The sequence below is a fragment of the Typopeltis vanoorti genome, chromosome 13 (assembly GCF_054136105.1).
Source record: "Typopeltis vanoorti isolate ZY-2024b chromosome 13, IOZ_Tvanoo_1.0, whole genome shotgun sequence".
Taxonomy (NCBI): domain Eukaryota; kingdom Metazoa; phylum Arthropoda; class Arachnida; order Uropygi; family Thelyphonidae; genus Typopeltis; species Typopeltis vanoorti.
Genome location: NC_143561.1, coordinates 102001097 through 102016166, shown reverse-complemented (window position 1 = coordinate 102016166; position 15070 = coordinate 102001097). Strand labels below are relative to the sequence as shown.

At 35.8% G+C, this 15070-nt stretch overlaps 1 protein-coding gene and 1 long non-coding RNA gene across 5 annotated transcripts in view; one reads left to right on the top strand and one right to left on the bottom strand.

Annotated features, from left to right (window-relative positions):
- The window catches only part of LOC150100420 (uncharacterized), a 121854-nt gene that overhangs the window by 88746 nt on the left and 18038 nt on the right, over positions 1-15070 (top strand). For 2 of the 3 annotated variants that reach the window (XR_016549258.1, XR_016549256.1), the window contains exon 3: positions 8119-8288. The exons of the other annotated variant lie outside the window; for it this stretch is intronic. This is a non-coding gene — a long non-coding RNA (uncharacterized LOC150100420). Of the gene's footprint in view, positions 1-8118; positions 8289-15070 lie in introns of those variants that run through there. 3 annotated transcript variants of the gene reach the window in all.
- Positions 1-15070, bottom strand: part of LOC150100421 (myocyte-specific enhancer factor 2-like) — a 287084-nt gene that overhangs the window by 263897 nt on the left and 8117 nt on the right. For both annotated transcript variants that reach the window (XM_090402909.1, XM_090402910.1), the window contains exon 2: positions 8278-8351. The gene's annotated coding sequence lies outside the window, so the exon portion shown is untranslated. The remainder of the gene's footprint in view (positions 1-8277; positions 8352-15070) is intronic.

Below are 15070 nucleotides of genomic sequence, written 5' to 3'. Positions count from 1 at the left end.
AGTATGTGTTATCGGGTCAGTCTCCCTTCCCCATACATCATGATCCCGGCGTTCAGAATTATGCTTCATCCTAGAGAATAATTTCTGACAACGACACTGCGTACGGGTGCGTTAAATTTGCAATATGGATCTACAATGGACAAATTTGAAGGCAAACTTTTTTTCTCCAACGGAGATTGTTCAACAACCCACCTTCCAGTTACGTACCACGGTTAAAAATGCATTATATAATTCGCAATACCATTTGCCCAACCTTAGTCAGTTGTCTAGCATCATGGACGGTTGCCAGCGTTGTCGTCCCACGCATCTGCGTTGTTGTTCAATGCCACAAATCGGAATCCGTAGATGTCGAATATCCGCATTGCTTATACAGGTGTAAACATACCCACCCCCATTAAGGGGCCTAGTTGACATTGATGCATCAGAGAAGCCAAGCATAACCTATTTGATTCCAATGAAAAGTAAACACGTCAAATCATTTTTCTCATAACCGCCACCGTATTAGATATACTGTACTCGTAATGTTTGTTCAATGATAACATTAAAAAAAAAAAAAACATTATTTAATAAGACTCCCGACATCATACTACTCCCACCCCCCACCCAACCTAGGGATCACGAGACCTTCTCCTTCCGATATCATATGAACTCGGCATTGCAAACATAGTAAAATCTAAATTAAACAACCCTTGGTTTCGTCCGCAACTATCCAAGATAATGTTCCTAGCAGCTGCTCTTGTTGCTATGGAAACCGCTGCATGCTACAACGCCCATGCCCTTCGGTGGCTGTCACACAGCTTAATCAACGTGACATGATAAATCTGCACGACTACCTTACTGTCGCTAGCACGTGGGTGGGCACCAGATACATTATGTTTGCTCTGACGGCATGTAGAGACTGCAGACTATAGGTAACTAATATTCTTGGCCACCGTTGTATTGACTTGGCTACGTAATTGCTCTGCTCTCCTTCATCTCCTTGGTTCCCCCTTTCCCATTTTTTTTTTTTCTATTTTATCATTCACCTGTTATTTTATCCCCTCCCTCAACAGTAATGTGCTATGTAATGGACAGATAGGACATCGGATAAGCTATCGGTTCTAGGTTATCACGCTGTTGCTATGCAACCACTGCGATAGGCTCTGCGTTTCCGAATTAACGCTCCTATTCAATTATTTTTATCTGTATTTTTGAAGTAGAAGTCAAGGACGAGGAATTCTTAGACATGTGGGAGGGAGTGTCAAACACCCGGAAGTATCTACAACAATAAGAAGTAAACTTCCGCTAAAATGAAACGGAAACAGTTGAATTTAGTCAAAGCGAGAGATTCTTTTTAAGGGATTTTGAGATGATAGGTGGAATTCTGGTATTGGAAAGGTTAAGGGTTTATTGAAATTGATTAACCCAAAGGAATGTTTTGAAGGAGGAAGGAGTAGATTCAGAGAAATATTTAGGATAATAACCAGAGTGAGGAAGATTAAAAAGCATAGTTGCATTAACAGAGGGTATATATATGAGCACTTTATCTGTAAAGCCAACACTTCAGTAGATTGTTTCAACAGTTCTTGTAGACAAAGCACAAGGTTGAGAGAAATATTTTAAAGAAGAAAACTGGAGAAAGCACAGAGTTCAGGGAAATATTTTAGAGAAATAACTGGAGAAGCACAGATTTAGAAAAGTATTTACAGTCGGTGCAGAAGCACAGTATTAAGGCAACTTGGAAACATAAATTTAGGGAAATTAGAAAATATCATATTTAAGGAATGTAGAGAAGCATATGCTTATTTCGAATTACAACCGAAGCAACTAAGGCAGGCCTGAATGCCTTCTGTGAATTGCGCGTATTTTTCTGGACGGCTTGCCTATTTTACGGAGTGAAAACAAATCTTGTCACAGCCGTATAAGACACACTAATTCACCTTCATTTAAAACAAAAAAAAAAATCGTTTTCTAAAAGTTCCTTGTATTTTAGACGGGATTCAAATCAGGTCTTTCCAACCTGAAGGGTATTATCGTTACTCATTAAGCTATGGTGGCTGAAATTTAGGGAAATGTTTACATAAACCACGCACAGAGACTCACCAGATGACAAAAGTCATTCATACCAGATTAATGATTTTTGTCATTTGGATATTATGAATGTTTTTGTCTCTATTTGTATTTCTTCAGGGATATTCTGGATAATTGGCTACAGAAAAATACTTTTAGATCACATGATATTATATTCCGTTGTCCAAAATGAATTTTTTCGATATGGATTGCTTCATATACGTTTCCTGTTAAAAAAAAAAAACTTTTTGATCTTCTTTCAATGGAAAAAAAAAAAAAACTATTCTTTTCGTATAACTGCGACAGCCAGATGCCAGTTAAGCCCAACTGACTGTTATGTGGCTTTCAGCAAAACGAAAAATCCGCCCCTGTAAAACAGAGACAGAAAAACTACCTCCACTGTTCACCATCCTCGTTTTCTGCCATTCGGGAGAAATATTTGGAGTGACACAACCTCCCACCACCTTCATTTCCATTCCTCTCTAGCTTAATTACCTGAAGGCATTTGAAATTAAATTACCAAGTCCTATCTTAGAATGCAACGCTTCCACGCGCACCTCGGCCGCATACGCCCTTATATTTCACATACCTGTACACAGACAAGATGACGGCGCGCGCGCACACACACATACACACACACACCTGGGCTTATAACCTGCCAGCGCTTCTCCCAACGCTACCGACCAATACAGAAGCTGAAAGTCAACTTTCGTCAGCCGACGAAGCGTGAAAATGGCAAATTTCACGGCACATGCAATCTCCCGTATGCGCCAAGCCTGTCGCATGACATTTATTAGGAGGAAATATTACTCGGGTCTGGTAATTTTGTGCCGGCCTGGCGACATACCTGATCTACCACATCACCCCTAGCTTCATCCCCTTGTTTTCACTCCCCTCTACATCGCACATACCTTTTCCACCCACACAGACCACCCTTACTGGGACTGCCTACAGATACGTCTGCCCTTTGATCGTTAGAGAGATTTAAAGGGAAGAAAAATAGCTGTATGTCTGTGTGTGTATGTATATGTGTGCGCAGCCACCCTTTTCTATTAAGGTTGTAATTAGAAAGCAAAACACAAGCAATGATTGAGGTAATTTTGTGTAAATAATTGGAACCTCGGAGGGTACATCCAAGTCCCCTGTACTGCATTACGGCCTTATGGTTTCTAAAAAGTGGGTCAGTGAATATTTAAAACATCTCTTTGTGGCACTCTGAAACGACAGTAACAAGCATCGCGAGGGTCACGTGATTGCCTGTGGGACAACAAAATTGATTTTTTTTTTTAAAAAGCTAGAATACTTCAAAAGGGTCAGTAGGTTTCATTATTTTCCAAGGCTTTCATATTTTTTATCGCTTTTTTTTTTCTGAAGGAGGAACCGAATCACAATAATTTATATGTAGGGGTCACACAACTGAAGGAAGAGAGGCAAAGTAGTTTTAATATTGAACCTAGATCTGCCTTCTAGAAAATTTTTGCTATCATGGAGGGAATTTCTCCTCGTATTTTATCAGAACTTATTCGGAGTGGTTATTCAGATCTCTGTGAATTAAATTTATTATTTTTAATCTTAAGGGTTAATAAATTTTCACAAGGTCAAAAAGAAAAAATTTACTTTCTTACATTTGTGACAGCTTATTTGAATAAAATTTGATTTATGTAAATCAAACATATAAAATACATATGTACATATAAAATTTATAAAAAATTGTATTTGTATATACTAATATACAAATACTGGTTTATATATATATATATACATGAATATCAACCTCCACACACGAGAGACTAACTAATACATTTCTGTAGTCTAAAAGCACCGAAAATTTCATCTAAATATAGTCCTTATATTCATAGCTGATGTAGTACAATAAATTAATGTACTGCAGTCACTGACATTTATTTTAATGATGTTTTTTTTTTTTGCATTTTTTCTTTATTAAATAAAATTCGTATTTAGTTACATTTATTTTAAGTTTAGTTTTAGGCTTATTTATTATTTCTTTTTAAGCTTATTTAAGTTTATTTTTTAGTAAACACTAGATGTTTATTTATTTGGGGGGGAAAGGAGAGGAGAAGTACCTGGATATATTATCATCCAGGATCATCAAATTGTGTTACATCAAATTCTCACTGACAAATAGTCAGTGAAAATCTAACTGAGCGGTATCGCCATTAGCTGCTTTACATTTGAACTCAAGAATTCTTAGGCACTGTTGGATTACGAGTAAAGATGGGTGATTCTAGTTCTTCAATATTAACTAATTTAATGATGTTTTAAAGTTCTAGATAAGAGATAATTTTATTACCCGGTGTGAAACCACCCACCATCTTGCTTATTGGAATGGCTTTAAAAAATCATTCCAATAAGCAAGGATGGACCTGAAGCGGCTTTTAAAAGTTCAGGGTTTGATTTGCAGAGGACGAATACTGGATTCTTATCGCATACTAAATATGCGATAGGAATCACATTATGTAAAAAAATTATCACCACTGTTTTAGTGCAGCGGTGATGATTCTTCACAAGTGTTTGCGAGAATTTCTGTTGTGGACAACCCTGTGGTGTCCAGTAGTTGTTTATGACTAGCTGTTTGAACGGTGGTCTTCGCAACCCCAAAACCGTCCGGAAGTTAGCAGCTGTTCTGAACGCTTTTCTTTTGTGCTTCCCCATCAGGCCTGTAGTAAAAGACCCCCCTCTTGTCATGTCGCCAACTGCCGGACAATAAACAGAATGCTGCAAGAAAAAAAAAAAAAAAAACTATCCGTGCATGTGACGGACCCCGCAAATGCCCAAAGCGATACTGCTAACCCCTTTGCTGTCCACGCTGGTGCTCCAATGACTTCTGCCCTTTCTCGCAACTTCGCTTCGACTACTTTCCGTCCACCGCACACCCCCGAAAACTTTCCCTTTCACACAACTTCCTTCTGGGTTTCCGTCTCTACTAGCCGCCAGCGTTGCCGTTTCCTTTTGACCCATACCTTGAAAAGTAAAGGCTTCAAGGTCTTTGTGACCCTAAATGACCTCTACGGCAAACTTGACATCCCCTCATAGAAGCATGGAGATCAAGGTCATCAGCAGTGTGTCGTATTCCTTCACTGCTCACCTGCGTATGCAGTCTCCTTGAGTAGGACACTTTTAAATATGTCCTCATAGTTGTTATCTAAGAAAACAACACAAGAAAAAAAATCAAATAAAATAAAAAAATTCTTTTTTTTTTGTTTTGTTTCTACAACTATTATAAAGCCACAGAATATGAAAGTAAAGACTCTTTGGTTTTCATATTAAAATTAAAATTCGTTGTTTGGCACAATAAAAAAAAAATAGAAATGTTAGTTACATTGCTCCTTACGAATCCTGTTATTCCTATTAAGATTTCCATCCGAATAAAGCTTTTGACGTTTCCTCAAGTATTTCGACCTTAATCAGACCAAAGCCACACTGAAGAATTATCAAATTGTAGTTTAAATTTAGCTGCAAACCCAGCTCAGAAATGAAGATAACTAGTTATTTTTTGATACAGAAATACTTAATTAGTTTTCCCCTCGAGATTATCATCTATTTACGGACTATGATATCTAGTTGAATGCAACACTTATCCCGTTGTATAGACGAGAATGCCTAATCTTGTCAGTACAAAATTCAACTTCGATAAAGTCTTTGTATCCACGTGCATGGCTTCCCTACATGATATCATTGCTCAAACAGTACACAGGTATCGCTAACATACATTCATCAGCAAAATACAAAGTCCTTGAGGGGGGGAGGGATGAGGGGGAAATTGGCAAACGTCCTTCACTCTACTGACAAACAGTGCATCTCTCTCTCGCCATCACTTCGTATGCTCGCGCTTTATAAAAAGGGCGCCTTTTTATAAAGGACGATAGCAGGCAAAGGTCACTAATAACCAGGAAAGACTACTGCAATAGTCGATTAGGTAAACAACTTGTTGACGATGCATTCGTATCAGATGTCGTCCGTAAACAAGGTTAGCTGGAGCGACTTGTCCAAGGCCTACAACTTTCTTTGGCCAGTTGCATAATTGACTACAAATTATTCACCGTTCTTATAAAGAAAGAGACACCGACTTTCAAGTATTCAAATTATTTTCCTATTAGCGTATGGACTGTAGTCGGTGCTGTTATCAAAGTAATAGCTGTCAGCCAATTCTTTCTATAGAAGAATCCATATTGGAAGCGTACGTCATAAGTAAGATTTGCCGAAATAAGTCCACGTTTATACCAGTTCGTGGACTTGATTATAATCTTTCTTTTTTCTTTTCCGGTTATGACTTAGATTCTCAAACCATTCGACCTACTTATAGACGGACAGATGGAAATTAGTGTGCACGGAATCGCTAGCTACCCTCTTTCTTACTGACCGGGCGAATTTGCTGAAGGAAAATTAGCGTAGTATTTTGCTAACTAGTTAAGAGCGTGGTCAAGCTGTCTGTGTTCGTTTTACGCATAATTACATGCTTCGCGTTCTAGCGTTTAAATCCCTGCGTGGGAAACTGGTGGGTCGATCTTAGCGTTAACCTTTAACCTCGAGACGGAAGTGAACATAGTAGCCAGTGAAGGGAAGATGTGAGGGGGGGGGAAGGGAATGGAACTCCCTCAGTTGTTTAGCATTTCGCTTTCTTTACTCTTTCCACCCTTTCCCATACACAAACAAAAGCAGTTCTTTTGTCAATATTTGATATAGGACGAAACATCTGTCTGAATGCAAACCAATATTCTACACCTAAAATTTTCTTAATAAAGAAAATCAAATATATTTCGAGTTTTTATTAAGTTTTTAGCACGTTTATTCGGTATATGTTAATCTCTTGTTTGAAGTAGTTTGTGGAAATTTTTGAATCTTTTTGGTTTATTTTTCAGCGCCGCCTCTTTATTGCGTGTTTTTGTATGTTTACTAAAACCTTGTTTACTTATGTTTACTAAAACTTGATTTATATAATTTTGCACCGCCGAAATGAAGCCTTTGCTCTTTATTTTAGTAAATTCTTTACGCGCACCGACCGAGAGTTCGCTTACGAAAAATACACCTCTCCGACACTTCGAGTTCCTTAGTACTGAACGAGAGTTTTTGCTCTCTTAAAGTTTCTGCCTGGTCTCTGAGGAGAACCAACCAGTTTGAAACAGCTGTCATTGAAACGTTATCTAAATAGACCAATAGAAGGTGAATATATGGACGCTTGGGCAAGCGATCATGTCTCCTATAAGGTCCACGCTAGGGCAACTCTTAAATGCCAGCAAGTGTATTCCCGTAAGCTCTCTGGTCAAATTTCGTACGAAACTTTCATAAAAAAAGAAAAGAAAAAAATATATATATATATATATATACCAACTATGATTGGATTTCATATAGTAGCTCTTCGTGTTCCAACTGACAGAACTTAAAAAAAAAATGTTAAACATTTTGAGGAAGTTTTGGATGCTGAGCAGATGTAATGCTGCAACGGATTCTGGCAAAGTAAATGATTTTCGCATGGTTTACTAAATGCATAATCCCAATCTAATCTACGATATTCACCATATGTATTATTCTCTGGAGTATTCTTGAAATCTGCCTTCACTGAAGATCTATTTGCGACTGATTCTATCATATTAAATTTAAATCCTTCTGCATATCTATTACAGTATTAATTATTACCAAAGACTCTAGCAGGGATATCCACTTGAAGAATTTAAAAATGGTTCCGGTATTTAATTTTAATTGGAAATTCAAAATAATTCAAATGAAAAAAAAAAAGAGTAATCGATTTGTGTAATTACATTAATCCTAGATATCAACTAGTAATTTATGGACGGGGTTTCTCTGTGTTCGTATTCCCTGGTCTGTATTCACATGGGTACCAAAGTGTTAGCTTTATTTTCTTGAAACGGAAGAGTGCATGAACTTGAAATGAAATTGAACGAAAATTAACTAATCCGGAAGAGACCGAGTCCCCCCTTTTGAAGATAGGAAGGCTAAATCCATTGATACTGTTTTGTATATTTGTTTATACTGCAAAAATAATTACTTTCCATTTGATAATCCTCTCTCTCTCTCTCTGTCTATTTGCAGGGCTCATCTCCGTGCGAAATTAAATCTTTCCAAAGGAATTCTTCAAAAATCGCGAGAAGAATACGTCTTTCACATTCCATGTGATGATTCGGATGTATACAGACTGTAAATGTTCATATGTTTGAATGTATTTGGTAACTAATGCCAATAAAAACTTACCTGTGTTCCAATGAGTGATCTCTGGTAGCTACTTGAACCGTCTTTTGAGATTAGTGCATGAACCACGCCTTTCCCTAAACGAAAAACAAGATGGTATGGAATATCTAATATTCTTAGGTAATGATTACAATATTTATCAAGGCTAAACTATAGATTATTTACACGTTATATTGAAAACTAATGTAACTCTTGACATGAGTCATTAAAGTCATGCATAATATAGACATGTATAATAATATACGATGCATATTAAAATTAGTCATGGTAACTTTGAAAATAGTTCCCTTCCATAATATAAGAAATTATATGATAATATAAAGGATTATCTATATATTAGCTTTATATAGTTTTATCAGTTAGAGAGGGAATAAACTCAGAATATGAGTTCTTTGCAATGTGTGCAAAACCTTCAGGTGTCTGAGTGACAGACAAAGCCTCCAAGCTGGCTCTCTACAAGTGAGGTTGATGGTTTTGTCTACGATTGCGCAGGGAAAAGAATTTAAAAAAAAAATGTAACAATGGGTCTACCATTAGGTTATAACCATGAACTCGGAATAATACACATAATCATAAATTTCATCTATTCTGTAGTTACAGCCTAAATTATACACTAGCCCCTCTTATTTTGACGGCGCTGTGTAACTGGAAATCGAGTAGAGGGGTAGGAAATCACTATCGTGATTTCCTTGGAGACAACGCTACATTTCGGGTTGCTACGGAAACCAGTTATTCCTTCGGTACCAACGAACAAGCAGCTAAAACACTGCAACCAATTAAAACGAGTTTAAAAATACAATCTGTCTCCTAAACACTAAGTTAATCCAACGAACAATAAAACAAAACAAAAAATATGATTTGCTTACATGAACAGTGAAGCACTTATTAAATCTCTCTCAAGAAAACGCGGTAAGATTTAATTAAATGTGACGTATACTTTTATATCCTAATGAGATCCCAGTCTCATAGAAAGAAAGTCTAGGTTTTATAGACGTCGGCGAGAATGTTATCAAACCCGTTAAAACTGTACTAAAAACGAGGGGTCAAAAGTCAGTTTTCGATCCTTATAAAAGTCGAGATTCATTCCTGTAAATACTATCGGAATTAATTCCGCACAAGGACTATTAAGTGGTTGTATAAAACGGGTGGGGGGTCTCCCCAGAGAGGGCGCTAAAGGTGCAGCGAGGAAAGTTCACTCGAGTTGTACTTTGTCTTACGTACATAGACAGATAACATCCTCTTCCAATACAGTCTACAGTGTGTTTAGCCTGTTGGTTGATAAGATATGTAAATGTGAGTGATTAAAGCTAGCCAGGTAGTTGAACTTGTTACTAAGTGGCAGGACAATGATAACCCTAATCTATCAGCTGATTACACAATCCGAGTTCGTGTTTATATTCTCAAATTATAGTGACGCCATGCATTGCGGCAGATGCTGAAGGTCACAGCAACCTTTTAAAAAGAGCTATAATTTAATATATATATATATATATATATATATATATAATCGCTTTGTATTATGTAATCTTGTCCTAAACACAATGTCACTTTGTTAACAATGTCTACATCAACAACATATGATATTCACATCAACAATAATAATATCTACATCAACAATATCTATTAGAACTTGGTAACAATATTTACAGCTAGCTAAGATTGATTTTGCATTGTTTACAATATATTAGAGGAAAAAAATCTCAAAAATCATGTTATAGCAAAAATAATTTAAAAGAAAGCTTGAATGAAACTTTTAAGTCATCTCTAAGAGCCCATAGTTTCTCAAGTGGTTGACCTAGATGAACTTCCAATATTCTTATCTGTTTAGATCATCTGACTGAGTGGTGTTTTTCCAAGATCAAGGCAAAATTGACGTAATTTCTTTACTGAAGTGTTTTTGTATGTAGCAATCCACTCTTTTAGATAGACGAATCAAATTAGGAGTTAAATTCCACCTTAGCACAGTATCTCATTCTAAGAATGACACGTATCGCCTGGTCGGAAAGAACTGGTTTTGAATCCAATGGAAGGCGGGCGGAATGATCTCATACGAAGGTTTTGCCATCAGGAAATTAATAGTTCCGTAAAACAGACAAACCAGCTCGAGAATACATCTATCCTGTCTCTATAGTGTTATGTTCTGCCGATCAGATGTATTCTCGTCCAGCTACAAAAGTCTGTATCAGACCTAATACTTAAATGGAAGATGAGATGAGATTCTGTCTTAATATGAGTACCCAAAATATAATTTAGTATTTAAAGATATCTAATTTAGATAGATCTCTTTCGTCCCATAGTCTCGCCTTATGAATATAAGTCAAGACTATGGGAAAATATAAAAATAAATATTATAATGGATATAATCCTACGAAAATGAAAACGAAACATTTAATGAGGTGGGGGGGGTAAAAACATGAAAAAATAGCACACGAAAATGTAAACAATTGAAAATTTTACAGTATTTGTTTATCCTGCAACTTTTTTTCCCTTTTTTTTTTTTTATTAGATCGATTAAATAACATAGCTATTCTTGGGGTACAGATACCAACATTTTCATCATAGTTAAATCTATCATCAAGTTTCTTTCTCGTTAAATAAACATTCCATAACTATGTATACGAGGTAACACTGTACTAATTATAAGGTTTCTATGATAGACCTGCTAAGGTCAGTGTGATATACACCCGTCCATTACTTAGGTGAAATAAATTCACCTACGTAATAGGATGGGCCTCGATGACTAAAAGCACTCACTGAAATGAATATATTTCTTTGGAAAGCTCTGCTGTTACTATCGATACGTTAAGCCACTCACTTAGATTCTGTATCTGGCCTCATCTAGCAAACCAAGCGAAACGCCTAGTTACTTGCTGTGGGTATCTGTTGGTTCGTAACGTTTATCATCGTAGACCACATCACTTACTCATGATAAACGGGTCGCCAGTGTTATGGCAGATTTTTTTTTTTTTTTTTTTTTTTTTTTTTTTTTTTAACAGCACGCAACTGGCCCACAAAGGAATAGTCCGAGGTTCACAATATCTGATTGCATACCACTGTACGCTACTAAGGCTGCGATCGAATACCCTTCCTTATCTTTCTTCAGAAAAGAATTTGAGAACGTGGTCACTGCAAAGAATGAAAATGTGTTGTAAAGGTTATTCCCGAAAAACGACAGACTTTTCAATATTGTTCGCTACCGAGTCTTAATGTTGGGAAGAAAAAGTCTTCATAATTTGGTAATTATAAAAATAATTAACAAAGGTTAGCTATTTTACATATTTAAAAATTTTTTTTTCGTAAGGTTATATCAGTTTGCTATAATTTTCGTAGCATAAATCATTCGTTATTATTTCAACCTCTCATCAGGAAACTTTAGCCAATTTAGGGGGCTTTTACTCAACGAATTACCACATCCCTACTGTGTAATAAATAAAAGTTATCGTCAAAGATGTCCGGTTTTATGCTTTGAAGGGAGAGAGGGAACCGGAGCACCCGGAGGAAAACAATCCCCAAACCAAACTTACCGCTGGAGATTTTAAAAAAAAATCATAGTATACAATTATTACAGAATATTAATATTATTAAATAAGAGCAATATTGCATTTATTATTATTGTTGTTAAGTTTGCTTGATTTTGTTACATTCGAATATGCATAGAATACAAATCGTACCATCTTGTTGACATATTTTGCACAAAAGGAGTTCAACAGGTTACGATAATTTCAGTTTGGGTGTAAGAATCATACAGCATATCAAAACGCATTCTCAAGGCTGTGTATTTAGATAAACAAGTCTAAACGTGTACTATATAGATAAACAAATTTCTCCGGTTGTGTTGTGTTTCCTATAGTCAAGTGATAAATGTGTAAGGTCTACTTTTCAATTGTACCGTTAGTAAATAATGTTCTCATGATTTTTATAGGCTGAACGGATCAAACACTTCGAGATTTACAGTATAGTATAGTGAAAAAATAGTGCAAGCCAAAGAAAAATGCAAATATAGAAAGGTTCAAAAAAGCAAAACTAAAAATTGAAACCTCAATGTTCATAACGTAGAAAATTGTAAACAACAAAAAAAAATACTACTATGCACCACCTCATTCAGCCGATTCAAGCAATGGAATAATTCAAAAATGTAAATTTTAAATTCTTCTTCGCCCACCATACAAGTTCCCACTCAAGTGATTAACACTTCTTTGGTCCTGTAAAATATTTTTCATACGATCAAGTCAAAGGAGCAGTATTTATTTGGCCGAAAAAGAAACTCGACGACCAATTTAATCAATGTTTGGAAAAGTAAGGGAAAACCTTGAAAAATGATACTAAACCCGATATCTTTTTCCTCTCAAGATTCAGTGAAAAAAATAAATTGTCTTTACTGATTTATCCTGTCATTGTATGAACGCAATTGAAATTCAAGCTTGTCATTTATATTTTGCAACCTTTCAACCTCCCACCTTTCATCCTAATAAAGATTGTCTTTATTATGTTGTCATGTATATCTGCAAGCACACCTTATAGTTAGCGAACATTGTGAAAGTTTCTGTTCTTTAGTGCTCACACTAAAAGAACAGGAGGAAAGAAAAATACGGTAAAAACTTTTTTTTTTCAATATTCTTTCATTCACTATATTCAGTCATTTCCAGGAATTAAAAATATTCATTCTTAATAAACAACGCAACTACAAACTCGTCTATTATTACACAGATAGATTTATACTTTATTTTTATAATCACAATGACGATAATAATAATCCGTGGTACTTATAGGTCATTAATTTCACGACCTGATAGGAATCTTTGGCTTTCTTAACCATAATTTGAGGATACAGTATCTTGTTTTGGCATAATTTAGTCTTATTCCTAAATATATACATTTTCTGTGTAAATTGCGTGTGTTCTCTTAGCCAGTTTGTCTGTGATGAAAAACCCTGCTACCTCTTTGAGACTGGTTAACTCACCTTCAGCTGAAAGTCCTAGATAAAAGTTCTACGAACTATACTTACTATATTCATATTCAGGTATTCCTACAAATCCGTATAAGGCTCTTCCTTATGTGGATTTCTACAAACTTTTATAGTTCAATGTTATTAATATGCAAATAACAAATATTGCTGCAAACTTTTCTATTTATGAAAATTCGGCGTCCTTGATATACAAATTATAGTATTTTGAGATTTTTTTTTTATATCGTAAACTTGATGTTTTGGCCTCTTTTGTTATATAAAATATACAGTTAAAATAAACTTTTATTATAGTCAACTCAATGATTCAAAGCGTAGCTTTGTTTACAGCTATATTCTGTATATTTACCATTTTATCCCCATCGTACTAACTATAACAATAGCCATTCCAGTTTCGAGTCTTCTCTGAAGAAGTAGTCTTATAATGGAAGAGTGGATTTATGCACCATTACCATAAAGAAAAAAAAAAAATCTCCGATCGGATTCTATGCTAACAAGCCTTAATGATGTCGGTGGGGAGAGACTAGATTCATTACATTACAATGGACCAAGGGTCTCTTGTAAGAATTTCAACTGACTACATAATCATAACACGGTACGTAGAACAAAGAAAGATGGATGAAATCTATCACAATTGAAAGCGCTTCCCGCCATTGTTCTATTGATCTGACTGTTAATAAAGAATGTATAAGTTCCGAAAGACAGATGAGGTACTCGAGTGCAATATAATGACGTCATATGCGCAAAAGAATTTTGGTCTGTTCTTTTATGAAAGAAGAGTTATTTGGTTTATTTAGCTAAGCCTAAAGACGGTTTTAAAAAAATTCCAGAAGAAATCTCTCCAAGAAAAAGACCATCTTTTTTTCGTGATCCTATTGCTCTAAGAGCAAGGACATGTCGGGAACTTGTCCTGTGCAGTACACTCGTTTGATATGAGGTGAATGATTTTGTAGCACAGGCGCAGGAAGATGTCTTTTAAAAGTATGTTCAGGTTGCACGCGAACTCCGAGTAAATAAATTTGGTTATAGATCACCTGACTTTCAAAGCACTTCCATCTCAGATACTAGAAGCCTCAGGGTGATGCAAAGTGAGATAAGGGGCAGAAGCGTACTCCTAGGGTTCCACTTTCGTGGTAGGCCATTATCCAAAATATCGTAATGTTCATGACTGCAAAGGGAATTGATTCGAAAAGTGAGCACACAGTTCCTAATAAAGTTAAAGGAAGCTCCAGTCCTAACTTATCTCAGTAAACGTTTGAAGTTCTCGCCGAGTTTTCCGTTCTCCTGACCTAGGATATTACTTTTACGGTTCTCCTCTGCCAACAGTAATATTCCACTTTTAGCGGCATGAAGGGAACCCGCGTTTCCCTTGTTACCTATAAACACTGCTTCCTCGCAAACTGGTTACCTCAACACTGTTTGTCAGCAGCAAGTTGTTATCAACTGTTATGTTCTGGTAACTCTTTCTCTATCTATCTCTTCCTACTGTGTTTCAGTTACTCTACATAGTTTTCCCGTTGCACAGACTAGAAAACGTACACTGTTTGAAAAACTTGCTCGTTTTCATGAAAAGTATCAAAATGAAGCGTATAGGGAAAACTATTATAGTCTGTTCACCATGAACTAACACAACTTAAATATTATCTCTGAAAAAAAAAAAATTTACAATTCGTATCCTTCAATTATCATCTGTTGGATTGTGCATAAATAAAGACAAAAAAAAAAAACATTGAAAAGAAAGTTATACTCATTGATACATAATTAAATATCGGTAATATGTATAATTTTTTATTTCATATTATCATTTATGTTGCAATTATTTTAATGAAATTT